This window comes from Emydura macquarii, unplaced genomic scaffold (assembly GCF_026122565.2).
Source record: "Emydura macquarii macquarii isolate MOO-44397 ecotype Brisbane River unplaced genomic scaffold, CSIRO-AGI_Emac_v2 contig_1254, whole genome shotgun sequence".
Lineage (NCBI taxonomy): Eukaryota > Metazoa > Chordata > Testudines > Chelidae > Emydura > Emydura macquarii.
In genome coordinates, this window is record NW_027131391.1 from 6375269 (window position 1) to 6392360 (window position 17092).

General features: G+C 48.7%; 1 long non-coding RNA gene across 1 annotated transcript; it reads left to right on the top strand.

Annotated features, from left to right (window-relative positions):
• The first annotated feature begins 14774 nt into the window (after window positions 1-14774).
• LOC137154563 (uncharacterized) lies at window positions 14775-16883 on the top strand. Its single transcript, XR_010920238.1, has 2 exons — window positions 14775-14915; window positions 16560-16883. It is a non-coding gene; the product is annotated as an uncharacterized lncRNA (long non-coding RNA).
• Window positions 16884-17092: the final 209 nt, after the last annotated feature.

Sequence of the window (17092 nt, forward strand, 5' to 3'; positions counted from 1 at the left end):
CACTGCGCTGCTCCCTCCAGCTTCCTCCCCCTCGCTCTTCGCGCACGTTTCTCATTTGCCCCCTTGTTTCTGTCTGTGACCTTTTCTTTCTTTCTCCCTCTATTTATGCTGATTCCCTGGCCCCTTCCCTCACTTTCCCTCCCTCCAGAATTATCCACCGGACTTAACCCCCCTGACTTTTCCAGAATTAGTGGCTGGGCGTACCCAATCTTCTCCAGAATTATCCACTAGCCCTTCCCTCTCCCCGCCTGCCTGAAATATCCCTGCCTCTACCCATCATCCTCCCAGATTACCCACCAGTTCCCATCATCTTTCAAAGAAGAGCCTTTGCTCTCCCCCCCACCACCGCTCTGCCGTAACTCTTTCCCAGAGCCAGCTGCACCACAGCACAGTGCAAGGGGATGCATTTGGTATGCATGGTCTGGGATGTTCCTAGACTCTCCTGCCAGTAATTTGCTGATTGGAAAGTGTTCCAGAGAAGGGGAAATGGATAGAGAGGAGGGAGGCGGCAGGTCGAGAGGGTGGTGGGGGGAGACAGGGAAGGGATGGGAGTTTTCAAACTGCGCCAACTAATACCAAGCATGTGGCCATATATTATTTTAATAAAGCCAGCACATCCTGCACTCACGACAGCTGCTGTTCCCCTTCTCTCATCCTGTGGATCTCATTTATTCCTCATTAGCAAAATCACCTGTTTGTCAAATAGGGACAGATCTGTAAGACATTAAATTGTGCTGAGGCTGACGGGGGTCTGGGGAACGAGGGAAAGAGAGAGCAGAAAAGCGGGAGGAAGGCAGGAGAGCCAGAAAGCCCAGGTCTGCCATGGAGATTGAAGCCAGAACTTTAAGCAGCTCTCACCAGTTGGCCTGGGGGAGAATTTTCAGAGTTGATTATATGGCACCTTTTGGGCTTTTGTTTTTCCTTTTCTGATCCCACTTGGAATGGATATATTCAGGATTGGATCCTCAGCACCTCTTTGGATCAGCGCCCGCGAGGCCTGCTACTGAGTGATGCTAAGCATTGACTCTCCTTTGCACAGTTATTTACTCCAGTGATTTCCACCAGATCAGAATGGAAACGATTCTCACCCACTGTGCACTGGTGTGAACAGAGGCACAAAGCCAATGGCAATGTAGGATCGGGTCCATCAGTGGAGTTTAGTGAGAGTTGCAGATAGGCAGCATTAGAGCTGGGTAAATAATGGATTTTCCGGTTTGATGTCAATTTCGAAAAGTCAGGAAAAAACATCCATTTAAGCCAGCCCAGAAATGAAAATTTTTGGAGAATCAACAAGTTAGAAGAAAACATTTTCTATTTCTGGTGCAATTCAATGTTTCATTCTGACAAAACTGAGGTGTTTTGTTTTGACTTCAGCCGTGTTGAAACATGGTTCAGTTTCGTTCTGATTAAATTAAAGGATTTTTTTTAAAATGTTTTCAGCTGAAAAATGGAAACTTTTCATTTCAAAAACATCAAAATGAAACATCGTGATTTTTTTATACAAAAGTTAGAGTGGGAAACAGTTTGGCAAAACCAGCACAAACTCACTGAATGTTTCTGTGTCCCTAAATCTGCATTCCCCCCCCAAAAAAAAAAGTTTGCCCCCAAAAATTTGCCCCATTCTAGCCAGCACCTTTTCAGATTAGGCCCTTGAGGTTTGATCTTCCTAAGTACTGAATGGCCTTAACTCTTGATAGGAGAAACCAGGCTCCTCTTGTCACCATGAAACCGGTAGTCTCTTGACACCATTGTAGCCTGTCTGTAGATTACCCCTGAAGCCAAGCCCTGGCTTTTTCCCTCTTCAGTGGAGTGTCTGTAGGACAGGGCACAAACCACTTCAACTCCCAGAGAACAATCCCAGTTTGCAGCTAAAACCATGATAACTTTAGAAAATCTACTTATGTCCAGGGAAAGGGCAGGTAGAGGCTTTATCCATAGACAAATTTGCACTTGGTGAATTAAATGAGTACCAAACCCCTTTGTGGACGCTTTGATTAAACATGGGTGAGGAAGCGTTTGGTCCATACAGCCATCAGCACTGGTTTATCTAATGCAGTCTGAAATCATGCCTTAAAGTGAACCCAGTGAAAGCCCCGGCAAGCCCCGGTTATTGCTGACACATCACATTTCCTCTTTCCCTTTTCATGAGGGATATTGGCAAGAACGGGATCTTTCTTTCTCCTGCTTGTTCCTGCCAGAAGCCAGAACGCTCTGTGACACCACAGAGAGTTTCCATGAGTTATCTCCTCCCCGGTCTTTTCATTCTTCCTCTTATTTTGCTTTTCCTTCCCCCTCTGTATCCTCCACTCCTTCTTTCTTTCCCTTCACTCGACCTATTCCTCTTTCTTCTTGGATTTCTCTGCCTCTTTCTCTTTATCCATTTTTCCTATCCCTTCCATTTTTTCTCTTCTCTATTTTTTTCCATTTATTTCTTTACTTCCTCCCTCCCTCTTCATTTTCTTTGTACTTTCTTCCCTTCCCTCCAACCATCTACTTCTTCTTCTTGTTTTCCTATCCCTCTCATGATTTTTCCATCTACCTTTTTTCCACCTTCTTTTTCCTTTCCATCTCCCCATTCTCTCTCCCTCTCTCTCTCTCACTTCAGCTCCTGCCCAATCTGTCTCCCCACTATGTACAAAGATCTTCCTTTCTAATATTTGTTCCTGGATCTCTCCATCTGAATAGACATCTCCCTGTTCAGCTGCATGACCTGAGAAGAATCTTCTTTCTTGGGGTGCTCATGCAAGAGGAGAGGATGTGTTGCTGTCCACAACCTTGAATAATAACGCAACCCTCTCCACCGAGGAACTGATGGGATTTCTGTGGTTGAAATCACTACCAAGAAAAATAGATCAGTTGATGTTTCCAGGCCAGAGAGCTCTGCAGAGAGGAATGACCCCTTCTATTCCTCCTCTACCTCATTTTTAAATTCGGAGTGAAATCCTGGCCTACCAAGTCAATGACAAATTCCTTCTGACCTCAGTGCAGTCAGGCTTTCACCCTCTGCCTTTGCTTCTCCATAAAGTTGATTTCAGGTCTTGTGACTACCGATAGAGATGAAATAACTAGTAATGAACTAGGAACCTATTTCAATAGGGCAAAACAGCCCAGTGTGGCATCATCCCCAGGGATAACAGGGTCCAAAGCCTACTTCAGGCTAAAATGGCGTCTCCCGAGAGAAAAGGAACCTGAATTGTGTTCTGGTGCCAGCCCCTGAAAAGAGATACCACCTAAAAGAAACCTACCTTTGCATACAGCATGTCTTCCACAGAAGACACTTTCCAATCAGTTTTCTTTCTCTGTTTTTCTGCTTTTGTTCTCTCTCTTTCTTTGTCTCTCTGTGGGAAAGAAAGACAAAGGAGAGAACGGGCTGCCATCGCCCAGCCTCGGCCATCCTGATCTATTTTAATGATTTTTAAAAATATTTTATTTGGATTTCAAAACAATGCACATATCCCCTGAGTGCGCGGACAAATCACGCCTGCCTCCCTCCCCCCCCGCGCCAGCCCAAGATGCAGTACGGTCGTCAGGCAGAGCGCGTGGCAACAGCCCAGCTTCCAGGTGATGCCATGGGGAAGTCTGCACCAGAGAGAAATGCCGCTGGTCGTCATTCGCCATGGCTGGCACTTCCAGTGGTCAGTCGTTGTGCTGCAGCGGCTAACAAGGAGACAGATAACCCAGGGCCAGATCTTGGCCTTTTTGTTTAGCTGAGAGCGTGTTGCGCCTGAAGGAAGTTCGAGGAGTCCCGAGGCTGCTTAAATTGTACCGGGGGCCAAACCAGGCCCCACCATTGGGTCCATGGTCAGGGGAGCGACAAAGGGGACTCAGAGGAGCCCTTTTCCCCTCCCACACCTCAGCTGTACGGAGGGGAGCTGAGCCAAGAACACCGTGTGTGTGGTTGGGGGGGTAGAGGAGGGCTGTAATAACTTCCCAGGGCAGATGTGTAGTCCCCCTCACACTCCCAGCTCCATGACTCAGGGATCAGCAGGGAACTTCCCAGTCTGGAGGAGCAGGCCCCCCTCAAAACCCAGCACAGCCCCAGCTCTAGATCACAGTGAGGAGAGGATAACAAATTTTCCAGCCTGGAGGGAAGGGGGGTGTCATTCTCCCAGGCCAGCCCCCACAGTTCAACCAGCAAGGCGCAGTTTAGCCCATGGGGGGGGGGGGGCGAGTATTCCTGGATTAACCACTCCACTCTCCTTCCCCTTTCCTGAATATCTCTCCCCAGGATAGAGGTACATTTGCCACGTACCTTTCATCCGTTGCAGAGTTTAGATAAATCTCTCCCCACTTCCACCACTGCCAGCCATCCCCGGCCCCCCCTTCCTCTTCTCCCTCCACAGCTGAAAGTCATCAGGCCTAGCTAGGTCTTCTCCCACTTATGCAGCTCATGAATATTTAACAGCATCTGCTCTGGAGGCGATAAAGCCTACCAATCCTTGACAAATATGGCCTAATCTTTTCAATTTCGGGGTGCAAATATTCCTTCTGAGTCCTGTTTGTCACCTAGATTAATGACCGTGGGTCCCATAATCCTTTGGTGCTAATTCAAGTGGTGGCTAGCTGCAATGTTCGTGGCAGAAGGATGCTGGGATACATATGAAGGAGAGATTACTCACTGAAGGTTTCCGTACAGCCGGGCTTTGTTTTTTGGTTGTTTTTCCTTCCTACCAGCTGAATATTCAAGCTGGATTTGGCACTTTGAAGGGAGGATGATGCTGAAAGAGAGTATGCAGGTAACATTTCCAAAAATTAAACACACCTTCCCCTCGTCCTCCTTTTCTTTTGCCCAGCCACCCTCGAGATACCACAGCTCCTTGAACTGCAATGAGAGAGACTTCAACCAAACCCGAGTTCCAGATCTTTGTAAAGGACCAGATCCAAATATCGGTTCCAAACAGCCCCCAAATTTGGAAGTAACATTTTTTGTTTTTGGGCAGCACCCAAGTTTTGAAGCATCGAGTCCAGGGTTTCCGTTAATCCCCTCAGAGCGATGTGGAGTTTGGATCCCGATCGGTAGCTTAGAGGAAGGATTTGGACTCAGTGGTTCGGTTCAGCCCATCTCTGGTTGGAACTGCTGTGAGGTGTTGTGCAAGAATGGATTAGCTCTCTCAGTCTCAGTCTCTGCCGGTAGAAGGCTCTAAAGGGAACAATATACTAGGCTTAGTCAGCTCTTCTGGCCCCCATCTAGCCCAGATTTTTCTGTGGGCAAAATTTCATTGTGTGCTTTCTGTGAATTGCTTTATGCCTCAACCGGTGCTCCTCCAATGTTCCCCCCGGTGACTCCTGCTGGGATAGGATGGGCCTGAAGTCACCCTGAGTTCTCTCGCAGCCAACGCTCCTGCACCGTCCCTCGCAGAGACTGCTGTTCAGATTAGATTTGAGTGGCCCACACGGCCCAAGTTCCCACCTCATTTCCTACAGTGATTGTTGCTGGGAGAAGTGTCAGAGTGCTGTAGTATATTACTGCTCTTGCATCGTTCCATATGCTAGCTCCACGTAGATCAGTGGAGAACCAGCAGTGACTGTGGTGCAGCTCCCGGTTACGCTGCTCCTAGTTTCTTCCAGCAGGAGACATTGTAGGGAAGAATGCAAGATCAGTGGCTGGGCTGAGAGAACGCGTGTATTTTTGCCCCTGCTTCTCCCAACTAGAGTCCCTTTGAGAAATGATGTAGATTGGTGCTCTGGCAGCGTGGGAGTTTACGGATTAAAGGATAGTGCAGACTGTGTAGGTAATGGTGCAGGAGCACTGACTGTGTGAGATGTCCCAAAGCCCCCCCAGTCCAGCCTCTCCCAGCACACATCACCCTGGATGTATTGCGGCAAGGGGTTGGTTGCAAAATAAAAGGTCACAAGGGCAATTCAGAGACTGCACATATCTAAATGTTGCTCAGAGTGCAATCTGAGGCATGCAGCCCTTCCAGCAAAGAAGGCCAGGATTTCTTTCGCCCAGCTGAGAAAAAGAAAAATAGAGAGAGAAAGAAAAATCGATGCTGGAGCTGATCAGTGCTATTGACAAGTTAGCTAAGGGGGCTGACTGCTCCTGCTCATTGCATCAGAATGCACGGGGCAGCTTCGTTCTTCCGCTCCAGTGCAGCACGAGCCTTTCAAGAGGGACATTCTTAACAGGTCTAAATATAGCCAAGTGTCAGCGAGAGCTGTAATGGCCAGCCAGAAATCGAAGATTTGTTATTATCTAGTGGTGGAATGATAGCATGGCTGGCGTATTCATCACTGCCCTAGCCCTGTGGGGTGAAAATATGTTGAGATTGCAGATTATTTATTTATAATTTGGCAGGTGGGGCATAGTATTGGCCAGCAGGAAGGATTCTCTGCCTGCATGCTGTTTAAAGATGGGAGGAACTGAAATATCCAGGATCCAAAATGTCCAGAATTAGAATTAGAGGCATGAGCAGGAGCAAACAGTGGGCAGATTGCCATGTGGTGGCATTGACTGAGCTACAGCAACTGTGGATCTGGGTTTCCAGGCATCTGGGGTAAGGGGTTTTTGTTAGAAAAGCCAGTGAAAATATGTCGCTTGAGTGAAGCCAAAACATTTTGCGGGGTCATATCGATTTCAACAGTTTTCAATGGGAAGGTTGCTACAGTCCAAATCTCTCTGGTCATTTATGACCAGACAGAGAGAGACATAGGGTTTGTCTACACAGTACAGCAATGCGCACCAGAGGGGTGTAAACAGTCGTGCATTAGCGCACAGTTGGGAGATTTTAGTGTGCACCAGCAGCGTCTACAAGGGTCAGTTAGTGTGGAACACGGTGTGCATTAGAATTCATACCCCACTGGTCCACATCGCTGCACCATGTAGACACAAGCTGAAAACCTAAACTTGTTGATCCAATTAGAGATGTTTCCAAATATATTTTTGAAACAAAAGTATGTGGATGGGTTTTGGTTTCATTCCAGTGTGGAATGAAAACAAGTCTCAAAACTGGGAAAGTTCTTGTGAAATAGACTTATCTCCTGGTCAGCTCTAGGGGATAGTGATGGTGTAACCTCCGGAGGATCAACATGGATCTGTTCAGATCAACACCAAGAATGTGGTGGTTTATCAGAACCATGAGTATGTTGAACACAGAAATTAACCAGACTGGTTCAGACTAGTGGTCCATCTTATGCAGAAATCTGTCTCCAGCACTAGCAAGTTCTAGATGTGTCAGAGAAAAGTGCAAGAAAATTTGCAGTAGGCAGTTGTGTGGATAATAACCTGTCCCCATTGTCGAGAGTATCCTTTTCCCTATGGGATCTGGAAGTGCAGAGTCCATGAAGAAGGGAAGTTAACATATCTGAACCCTCAGTAGTACTAGTTGAAAATTCCCATTGAAATAGTATTTCAGTTGGGGTTTATTGGTGGCAAATGTTTTTTCAATGAGATTTTAAAGTTTTTGCCATAACAATTTCAACTTTAAAAAAAAAAAAATCAAGTAAAACGTTAAAACCCAATGGGTCTTGGCATCCGAAAACAGAATACATTTAGTTGTCAGTTGCCAAAAATCAAACAAATCAAATTTTTTTCAGTCAAAACCAACAAAAATCCATTTTTGTCCAAATTTTTGGGGGAGAAGAAAACCTTTTCTGACCAGTTCTAACCATAAGTGTCATTCCAAGTTTGCTGTAAATAGTCAGTTCAGTTCTTGTTGTCTGTGACATATTTCGCACACTTGCTGCTTGTTTCTCAGGCCGGAAGAACTCAGCTGAATGATTCACACAGGGGTTTCAGGATGGTATATACAATAATGTTGACTTGAGGCTATCATGGTTGCTGCTTCCCATTTTCCTGGAGGGATCAAGTCAGAAGGAAAATGGTGACACCCACTGAAAAGGAGATCAATGGATGATGTTTCAGAGAACCAGACGGATCTGGTGAAGAATGGCTTGGAAGGACCCATGCTCCCATCCCAGAGAAGACCTGATGTTGACATCACCAGAGGCCAGATGTTCCTCAGATAAACCTTCCATTGTTTTTTTGATTGAGTAAAGGCCTTGGGAATTGGCCACATGGAAACAAATAAAACCTGGGCAGGGAAGTGGGAAGAGAAGAGAAAGGAAAGGAGAGATTCACTGGCATTTGTGGTAACAATTCAGTGTTAGAGGAAGACAAAACAAGGCCAAGAAGGACCATAGAGGCTATTTTGTGACCTCCACCGCATCCAATGGGGTGAAACACAAATAAAAGCCCCAGCAACCTCAGCAAAAGGTTTGAAGTCAGGATTTTGGAATAAAAGCCCATTGAAATGTCACGTACTAATCAAAGGGTGGGTAGAATGCATGTATCGAGTGGGTGTGAGCCATGTGCTTTCTAAACCACTCGGCTATCCCCAGAAGGCTCTCCCCACGAAAAAAAGAAAATGTCAAGGTGAACATCAGCACATTGGCCAGGCATGCAAATCCCTCTCTTTCTCACAATGATCCACACCTGGACTCTGGCTGGAGTGTTGCAATGGTGCCAGAGATCGGAGCTTCAGATTATTCAGCGGCAGAATGGTAATCAAAGTGAAGTTACTTTCCCTTCCTAACAGGGCCGCAAACAGCTTCTTTCTATCTTTCTTTCTTTGCCTAACTATGCATTTATACTGCACCTATCGCTTGTGTATCTGAGCGCTTCTTTCCCTCCCTTTACCTACCTATCTAGTGTTTTCTTTCTTTTTCTTTCTATGCATTTATGCTGCACGCATCTCAGAACCTTCCTACCTTCAGGTGGTTCTTTCTATGCCTCATTTTCATAGATGTACAGGTTTGTCCTTTTTTCCCTTAGCACTTTATCCCCATACAAGTAATTTGATAGTTATTTTGTTTTGGCTTTTTCTTTTGGTGTGCAGGCTCCTTTACTGTGTGTTTGTTTGTTTGCTTGCTTGGTTGTTTTGCTTGCTTGGTTTTGTTTTTTCCTTTGCCATTTCTTTTTCTGAGTGGAGACGACTCAGAGACCAAGACTCGGTGCTTCTGTAATGCTGGCACGTTACTCCATGGAGTGTTGTCCCCATGAAATAGCAAGAAACTAATTAGAGTGAGGCGCTGAAGTGGGTTCTGTTTTGGTTCATTTTTATTTCAGCAGATGCTAAACCTCAGGCTTGGGGTTTTTTTTCTAGAAAGGCGACATGGAAACAAAACAAACAAACATGACACAGAGATGCCTTTGCCATGGCAAAGCCTCCTGTTGAACAGAGGCCAGGACTGCAAGGGTGAAGGGAGTTGAAAAACCAAGGGCTGAATTTGTCTGTTTCACCACAGGACACTTGTACAGTGGGGACAAAAGCGACAAATTGCACATGGGATTCTGCCAACATCCCCCAGCTCAGAGACACAGGGGGCTAGACTGGGCCCCCCTGCTGTGAGCTGACTTGCCAAGTTTCTGTAGCGAAGCCTGACGATGGCCCTTTCTTTGTTGCAAACGCTACTGGTTTCTAAAGTGAATCCAACCTAGTGCGTTTGAATGGGGCTCATGGCACAGCCCTGCTTCCTCCCACCCAAAATGTTCCTGCCGTATGAATGGTATTCAAGTGCTGGAAGAGGGCAATCCGTTCTCTGTCTTCATCGAGGCAGCATTGTCTGGGTCTGGGCACCAGGTCGAGAGCCAGGAAGAGCTGGGTTTGGTTTTCTGCTGCCGCTGACTTTCTCTGTGACCCTGGCGAGACACACGCCACCAGTTTTCCAAAGCACCCAAGGGTTCAGGGTGCCTCTGTGTAGCTGGAGGGTCTGGTGATCAGCTGGCCTAGTGGTCGACGCAGGACCTTACAAGTTCTGCTGGTCGAGACATCCCTGAGGGAGGTGCCCTCAATCTCCTCCTCATCACTACAAAGGAACAGGAGGAGGGGAGGACGAGGTAAGGTAACCTAGGCCCATCCATTCCACTGGATCCCAACCCAGCGTCCTAAGGATCTCTCAGCCTGGCTACGGACCTGCCCCAAATTATGTGACCCCCTACCAGTCCAGAATGCCTTGGTTTGGGGCGTGGACGTGGGTTTCGCAGACTCTCCTCAGTCTCTGTGTCCAGTTCAGTTAGTCAATCTCTCTCTGAGTTTTCAACTTCTAAAGAGGGGGGAATCCCAAGTCCCTGCTGCTAGAGCAGCCTTCACAAGCCTGTTGCCACTCTCAGCATCAGCCTGCCTGCTTGGTGCCATATACAGGTCATTCCCTCCCCCTTATCCTACCAGTGTTCTTTTCAGCTCTCCTTCCCCTGGGAACATGCCTTCCACCTGTTGAGTAGCAGGGCCTCCTTAGCCCAGTTTGGCGCTATTCCCCACTCTGGTGCAGTGTGAGGCCTGTAGGTCCCATCACCCTGTTTCTGGGCTCCCATCTCGCCACACCTTGGGCCTGGTTTCCAGAGGTGCAGAGCAACCCACTGGCTCCTTCTGGAGTTCAGGGGTGCTCAGCATTTTCTGCGAATCAAGCCGATGTGTCTCCCTAACCTGGAGGCAACCAAAATCGGAGGCCACGCTTGAAGCATTTGGCTTGCCCCTTTCTGTGCCTCATCTGTAAAACAGGGATCATGATATTGACCTGCCTCTGTGTTGTGAGTCTTAATTCACTAACATTTGTAAAGCATAAGCAATCCTTGTGTGGCAGGTGTGAAGTAGATTCAGTCTATGGAGCTTCTCCGACACTCCCTTGACACGCACATATACACCTGCTTCATCGATGGACCCCAGCCATCTTCTGCTGAGTGCCAAAAAGATAATGCAGGGTCCAAAACTCTTGGAAATCCACGTTTGATCAGTAGCCAGACCGCCTTCTCCCAGGAGTAAGAGTGAGAGTGGGAGGGGAACAGATAGGCCGTGAAGTGGAGACTTATCTAAGTTCACAGAGCAGGGCAGTGATGGAGATCGCTTTACTCCTGGGTGAGTGCCCGATCTATCCACTAGACAACACTGCCTCCCTGCTCCTTGCTTTTTGGTCCTGTCTATGACGGCAAATCCCAGCCGTGTTGCAACACACTGAAAGACAGGAGTGGCGGGCCAAGTGTGGTGGTCTAGCAGAATCTGCCATCACAGCGTTGCGTGAAGCGGTGGCACCTGGATCTCCCACGGTCTGTAACTATGGGACATCCTCACTTTTGCTTCTCTGATGCACTTCATCCGTGAACAGCCACTTGCTCCTCTCCTCGCCCATCTCTGCGGTCTCTTTCACTGCTTCATGCCCGCCTTGAGGCAAAGGCTGCGTCATGCCAGTAGGTCCATGCCAGGATGGGAACTCGTCTCTAGCCTTGAAGGGGTGTTACATTGAGACTTTCCCTCTGAGCCTTTGCAAAGTCCAGGTCCCTGGCTGCCTATGTCTGCCCAGACTTCCACAGGCAGCTGGAGCGCTCCTCCTTGGGCGTGTTTGCCTGAGCGGATTTAATGTTTTCTATTAAAAACGAAGGCCCAAAGGGATGTGAAGGCTGCCTCGTTCCATAGGGGGATGCAGCTGGGACATGCTCTTGACAGCATAGAGCAGCTATACACTTAGGGGGTTTGGAGCTACAGCTACGTAAATAAACAGCCCCAATGGCTCCCTATCCCTCCTTCAGTCTCTCCCCTCTGTAGTTTGTCCATCTCCTCCTGCCTGACTGCCTCTCCCTGTGCCTCTGCCCCCCTCTCCCTCCTCCAGTCTGTGGCGCTGCCTGTGACAAGGAGCGCTGGGAGAAAGATGAATTGAAATGACACGCGAGCTCCAGCGTGACTGCTGGGGTGATGCATGGGGAGCCATCACTCGCTTTCTGTGGCGAGCAATACAGATGAGCTACTGACCTCCCCTGCAAAGGGGTCGAGGACATTTGAAGGGCACAGCAGCTGGAGCCAAGAGAGAGAAAAAACCAGGAGGGAAATATTCTCCTCTGTCTTCTCTAGCCCTCCTTTCTTTTTCAGTTTCTTGCTCACTCTCTTTCTTCAGCTCCTGAACCACCTGGTGCATATTGAAAGCAGGTGTGTAACATGCCGCCGGATCCCGTGCTGTTCCTCTGTCGGCTGGAGAAAGCAGCTCAGATGCTCTCCCACAGCCTCCAGCCACCTCGCTCATGGACGAGCGTTACAGATATGACTAGACGCTTCTAGCTCCAGCTCCCCAAATCCCAGAGAGGATGGCTGCCAGCCAGCCTCCAGTGGATTTGCATGGTCCATCAGACAGGTTGAAGCGGGGCCAGAGGCTCCTTTAGCAGAGCTTTGCAAACGTACCTCTGGGCCAGGGTTTTAAAGTCACAGCACTCCAGGCCAGCGCTGTCTCACCATTTCAAGGATCCATGTTCTCATCCTCTGCACTTCCTTTGGACCTTACACCTCTTTGGTACTCATTTAAGGCCTGAGCCATGTGAGTCATTGAGACTTTTGCCATTGACTTGAATGGGCCCCAGATCACTCCGTAGTGCAGCCCACTGGAACCATTAATTAACTAATGCTCATAATCTGCTTTGAAGATGCAAAGGGTTACGCTATCCGGGCCAAATTCTGAGAGGCTGCAACCCCCATTGGGCTAAATTCTGAAGATCCAATAGTCCCTGCCCAGAACTCACACAAGCAAAATCCCATTGAATTTTTGGGGACTTTCTGTGTAAGGACAGGATGAAAATGAGTGAAGGCTTTAGGATTTGGCCCCGAGGTTAAGTAGGAGGAAAGGAAAGGCAAGGCCTTGGGATCTGGCCCATTTCCCACAATGCATCCTGAGGCTGGCTGCAGAGAACATCTGCCATTGGGGACTGGCTAACGATGGCAGAACAAAGTCAGCACAGGAAGTGGGCCAGGAGGCCTTGAGACATCGCCACCATCTCTCCAGCCTGCATGCACGTCCATCATGGCACATCCAAAGGACCAGTTAAATTACCAGCCTATTTACAGCAGGTAAAATAACTTTGGCAGGGAGACTTGCAATTGAGCACACAGACCTTAATAGCCGGTGCACATTTTAACGCTTGTAGATATAAATGCACCCTCCTCCACACACACACACACACACTTTGATTTCTCTGGTCGCCTGCACAATGCCAGTGTCTTGTGTCAAGGCATTGGCCCAAATCAACTTTAGCCAAGGGTTAATAACCCAGTCCCATTCTAGATGGGTAATAACTGGGCTTTGGGGAGGTTTTCTTTAAGCCAGGTCCAGAAGTGGGGGGTTGAATTTTTTCCCCTTTTAGCAAGAAAGTTAGGCTGAGGCTGGTTGCTGTGGTAACTGACAGCCGGCCTTAGGTTTAGGTGGGAGGCTGGGGGACAAAAAGGAGGTAATAAGCCTGCGAAGGTGCCACTTGAAATCTATTCAGTCCATCTGCGGCAGGGAAGGAGAGGAGCTGTGAAACCCTTAGCAGGTTCTGTCAGCCTTATTCACGCGTTATCAGATGGGGAAAGCCCCAAAGGCTGTGAGGCTGGTAATTAATCTTGGGCGGTAATGGAAAGCCCTGTTGGGTAGGAGGGGAGGGGAGGCTGGGGGGACTAGAGAGAAGAGAGGGGAACTTTCTGAAGTTTTGAATTATTTTTTTTTATTAGAAATTCACCCCTGGTTTAGCCATTTTAAATGTATTTCTATTTTTTCTGGTTTTATTTGTTCATGTATTTAGGGTCACAGTTTTCTCCCCACTATTAAAACATGATGATGCTGAACTGAGTGTTTCACCACTACCTACCTAATTAAGCCCCCGCCTGTGACTATGAGATAGGTGAAGGATACCCAGATAATTAGGTAGCAGCCTCCATTGGTAGAGGAAGGATGGGCTGGTGGGCAAGGTACGGGGCTGGCATTCAGAGAATGAGGATTCAGTTCTCAGACTCCAGCATGACCGTAGGCAAATCACTGAATCCATTCTTCCTCTGAAATAAGCGCATGTGAGTTTCAGTAGGTTTAGAATTGCATATGTGTCCAGGGGACAAAAGAAGGTGTGAGTTATGGTGGCTTTGACCCCCTCTACGATTTACTGAACCTCACCTCTGATACTGGCCCCAGACAATGATACAAGCAGGCACCTCTACCCAAGTGGCCAATGCCCATGATTCCACCTTGGTACCCAGCTACTCTTCCTCTGGTCCCAAAAACTCTTCCCTCAAAAGAAGCAACCACACTGGAGATGGAGTTAAACCAGCACTAAGATTTTGTTATGAGCTAATAGGGCTCATGCATCACAAGCCAATCACATGCCTCCATGCTTAAAGCCAGGTCCCCCAGACAAGTGTTGGAGGCAGCCTCAAAGGTTGTGACCTGAAGTTTGAGAGCAACGATGTTAGAGGAAAGAACTGCTTCTCTGGGCTTCTTTGCTTTTGTTACATGTCTTGTTTGGGGGTCTTGGTCACATAACTGGGTCTCAGACAGTGGAGAATTATGGACTCATAAGGGATCTGCTTGCTTCTTCCAGGTGGAACATCAATCAGAGGGCCTCAGCACTCATGGAGGGGGTGCAGATTTCTAAAAGGGGCTCAGCATTGGCTTAACTCTGCTACCGTTGAAGAGGATGGGCGTTTTAGTGCTGACTTCAGTGGGAGCAGAGCGATGCTGATTCTGAGTGTTCTAGAAAGTCCCACTCAACAACTTGGCTAAACCCCAGCTCAGGTAACTGCAGACTGCCTCCATATCTCCAACCCCCTGAGTCCTTTCCACCCCACAAAGGAGGGTTCTCTTCATAACTCTTACGCCCTGTGACAGGTTGTATCTACTCCCCTTCCCCCCATCCAGCTCAGTTAGAGTTAACTGCAACCTGTGGACTGAATAGGCCACGCCCCCTCACCTTACTGGGCATGCTCCAGCTGGAGACAGCATATAAAAGAGAGCAGTTCAGGTCAGTCTGGGCTGACTGAGGAGGGGAGCACATGTATGTTGTAGGCTCCTGCCAGGAAGCTACTGAAGCCCTGGGCTGCAGAGGCTGACCATGCTGAGGCCCCTGAGGGCACCCTGTTGATGGCAGAGAAGAGACCACTGATGCCAGAGGACTACCTATGCTAGAAGTGAAGGTAGGAAGCGACCCAAGGAACGAGACTGTTGCAGGGAGAGACAGAGCCTGAATGCAGGAGTATCGGTTCCTCAGAGCCCTGGGTAGGGACCCAATGGAATAGGGTAGCCCTAGGTCCCCCTACCCTACACTGAACCCACGACTGGGTGTGGTCACTGCCCGATGAAGTGGGTGTCACCTCCCAAGCCGTGGCCCTGAAGACAGGGGATACCCTAGTGGCTGTCGCCACTTGAGCCATAACTACCCCTTTAATTGCCTGCTTCGAACCCCTCATGACAGGGTGTATCTACCCCATGACACCCCCCAGAACTCCCTCAGCTCCACACTGAGATCCAGCTGTCTTCATCTACATATCTACAATCTTCGTAGCCTTTGTCCCATGCTAGGGAAGAGCAGACTAAGGAGAAACCCAGCAGTGCTTGCCTCCGTCTTGCCTTCCCTCCCTTGTTTTTCTTCCTTGCGTGCTTGGTTTTCCGAGTTACGAGGGTGGGCCAGCAGGCCAAAGGGAAGGAGAAGGAGCCTGTGCTGGTGACAGACCAAGGATTCCACGTTTGTCTGTACACGTCCCTGAAGACAAACTGCCCCTCGCTTGCTCACCCTTTACTCCTGCTACCCCAGCGTTGTGGGCTGGGTGGAGATAGAGCATCAGGTTCCAGGACGTAGCATGGTCACCAGTGCAGTAACATGGGGCAAGGTCCGGGTGAGCAGCTGTCCCTTCCCTCCATCGCTTCAAGGGAAGAAGCCCTGCAGCCAGTCTTTGCTTTGGGATGATTGTACAGCTCTCCCATGCACTCGGCCCCACCCCATCACTAAATCATCTCTCCCAGGGGCAAGTTCATCCCTGGGCCAGTGCTAGGGCTGACACAGGAGCCGGAGGGAGGAATGCTGTACCAGGGCTGTGTGGGCAGTTTTGGCCCCTGGCACAGACCAGGGCATCCTGAAGGCTGCTATAACTTGCACTCCCTACTGCCACAGTCCCTGAAAGACCACCCTCCCCATGCCATCTCTGTTCCCTCTCATGCATCACCCCGCACCCATGGCATGCCCCCCCAGCGGTGCTCCTGCAGACATAGGGCAAAGCTCACCGGTCCTAGCAAGCATTGTGGGGTGTCCCCAGAGGGGAGGGCTTATACCTACTCCATGGTCCCTTTGCCTGCCACCTACGTGTCCCAAAGGAGCCATGGAGCAAGTAGGAATCTGGGAAAGCACCTAAGTGAGTTCGGAGTACAGGGAAAGTCAGTGGGACTTGTGCTCCTAAATTACCAAGGTGCTTTGGAAATCTCACAGTGGCCTCCAGTGCTCAAGTTACCAGAAAATAGGGAGATCGAAATGTGGAGGTGAAAGGGAGAAAGAAACGAATCGCTAAATGTGATCTGACAAGGGACTGGCATCCCCCACCCTCCCTCAGCCCTCTCCGCAACACCTCCTCTCCCTTTTGACAAGCTTTGCTTTAAAGTTCCCTGATCACGCATGCATCCGTTTCATAATTTTTCTGTGAAAAGGCCTCGTTCCTGTATCTCTTGCCTAATCTATACAGCATCTCTCCTCTGCACCGGTGTCACACTTGTTAGAAAAGCAATGAGTCCTGAGCAATGTTTACTGCTGATTTGAAATTATCTATCACACAGCCCACTTTTCTCTACAGGGCCATCAATCTTATCGCCTGCAGACGGGAGCCAAGCCGCAGAGTTCATCTCTCTCTGGACCCCTTTTGTTTTCTTTCTGCCTTGCTTTTTCTCTCCCTTGCAAGAGAATTTCTCTTTTGTTGAGAATATACTTGCCTCTCTCTCGCTCTCCTCTTTTTCTGTGTAAGGTGCAGATGACTTGGCTCTCTGAACCTTCCTGGGAAATTGGCTACTGGCCAGATCAGTTCATGGCTTCAGCTTTGATGGAGGCCTATGATGTTTCAGGTCAAAGACCTTGGAATCTGGGCTGTTTGAACATCCCCCCTCAAATCTCCTCAGTTAAATCAGGGAGCGAGGTGCTGACAGGGAACAAAAGAACCTTGGCGGCAGGGATGCACTAGAGATTTTGTGGCAAAAGTCAGGGATCAAGTCTAGCTACAGCTGAACAAAGGAAACACATATTTTATTTTAACAAAGCCAAATTCCTATTGAAAACAATAGGGTTGCTGTCTTTGGCCTTGTACATTCTGATCCCGTAGGTGTAAAAGAATGA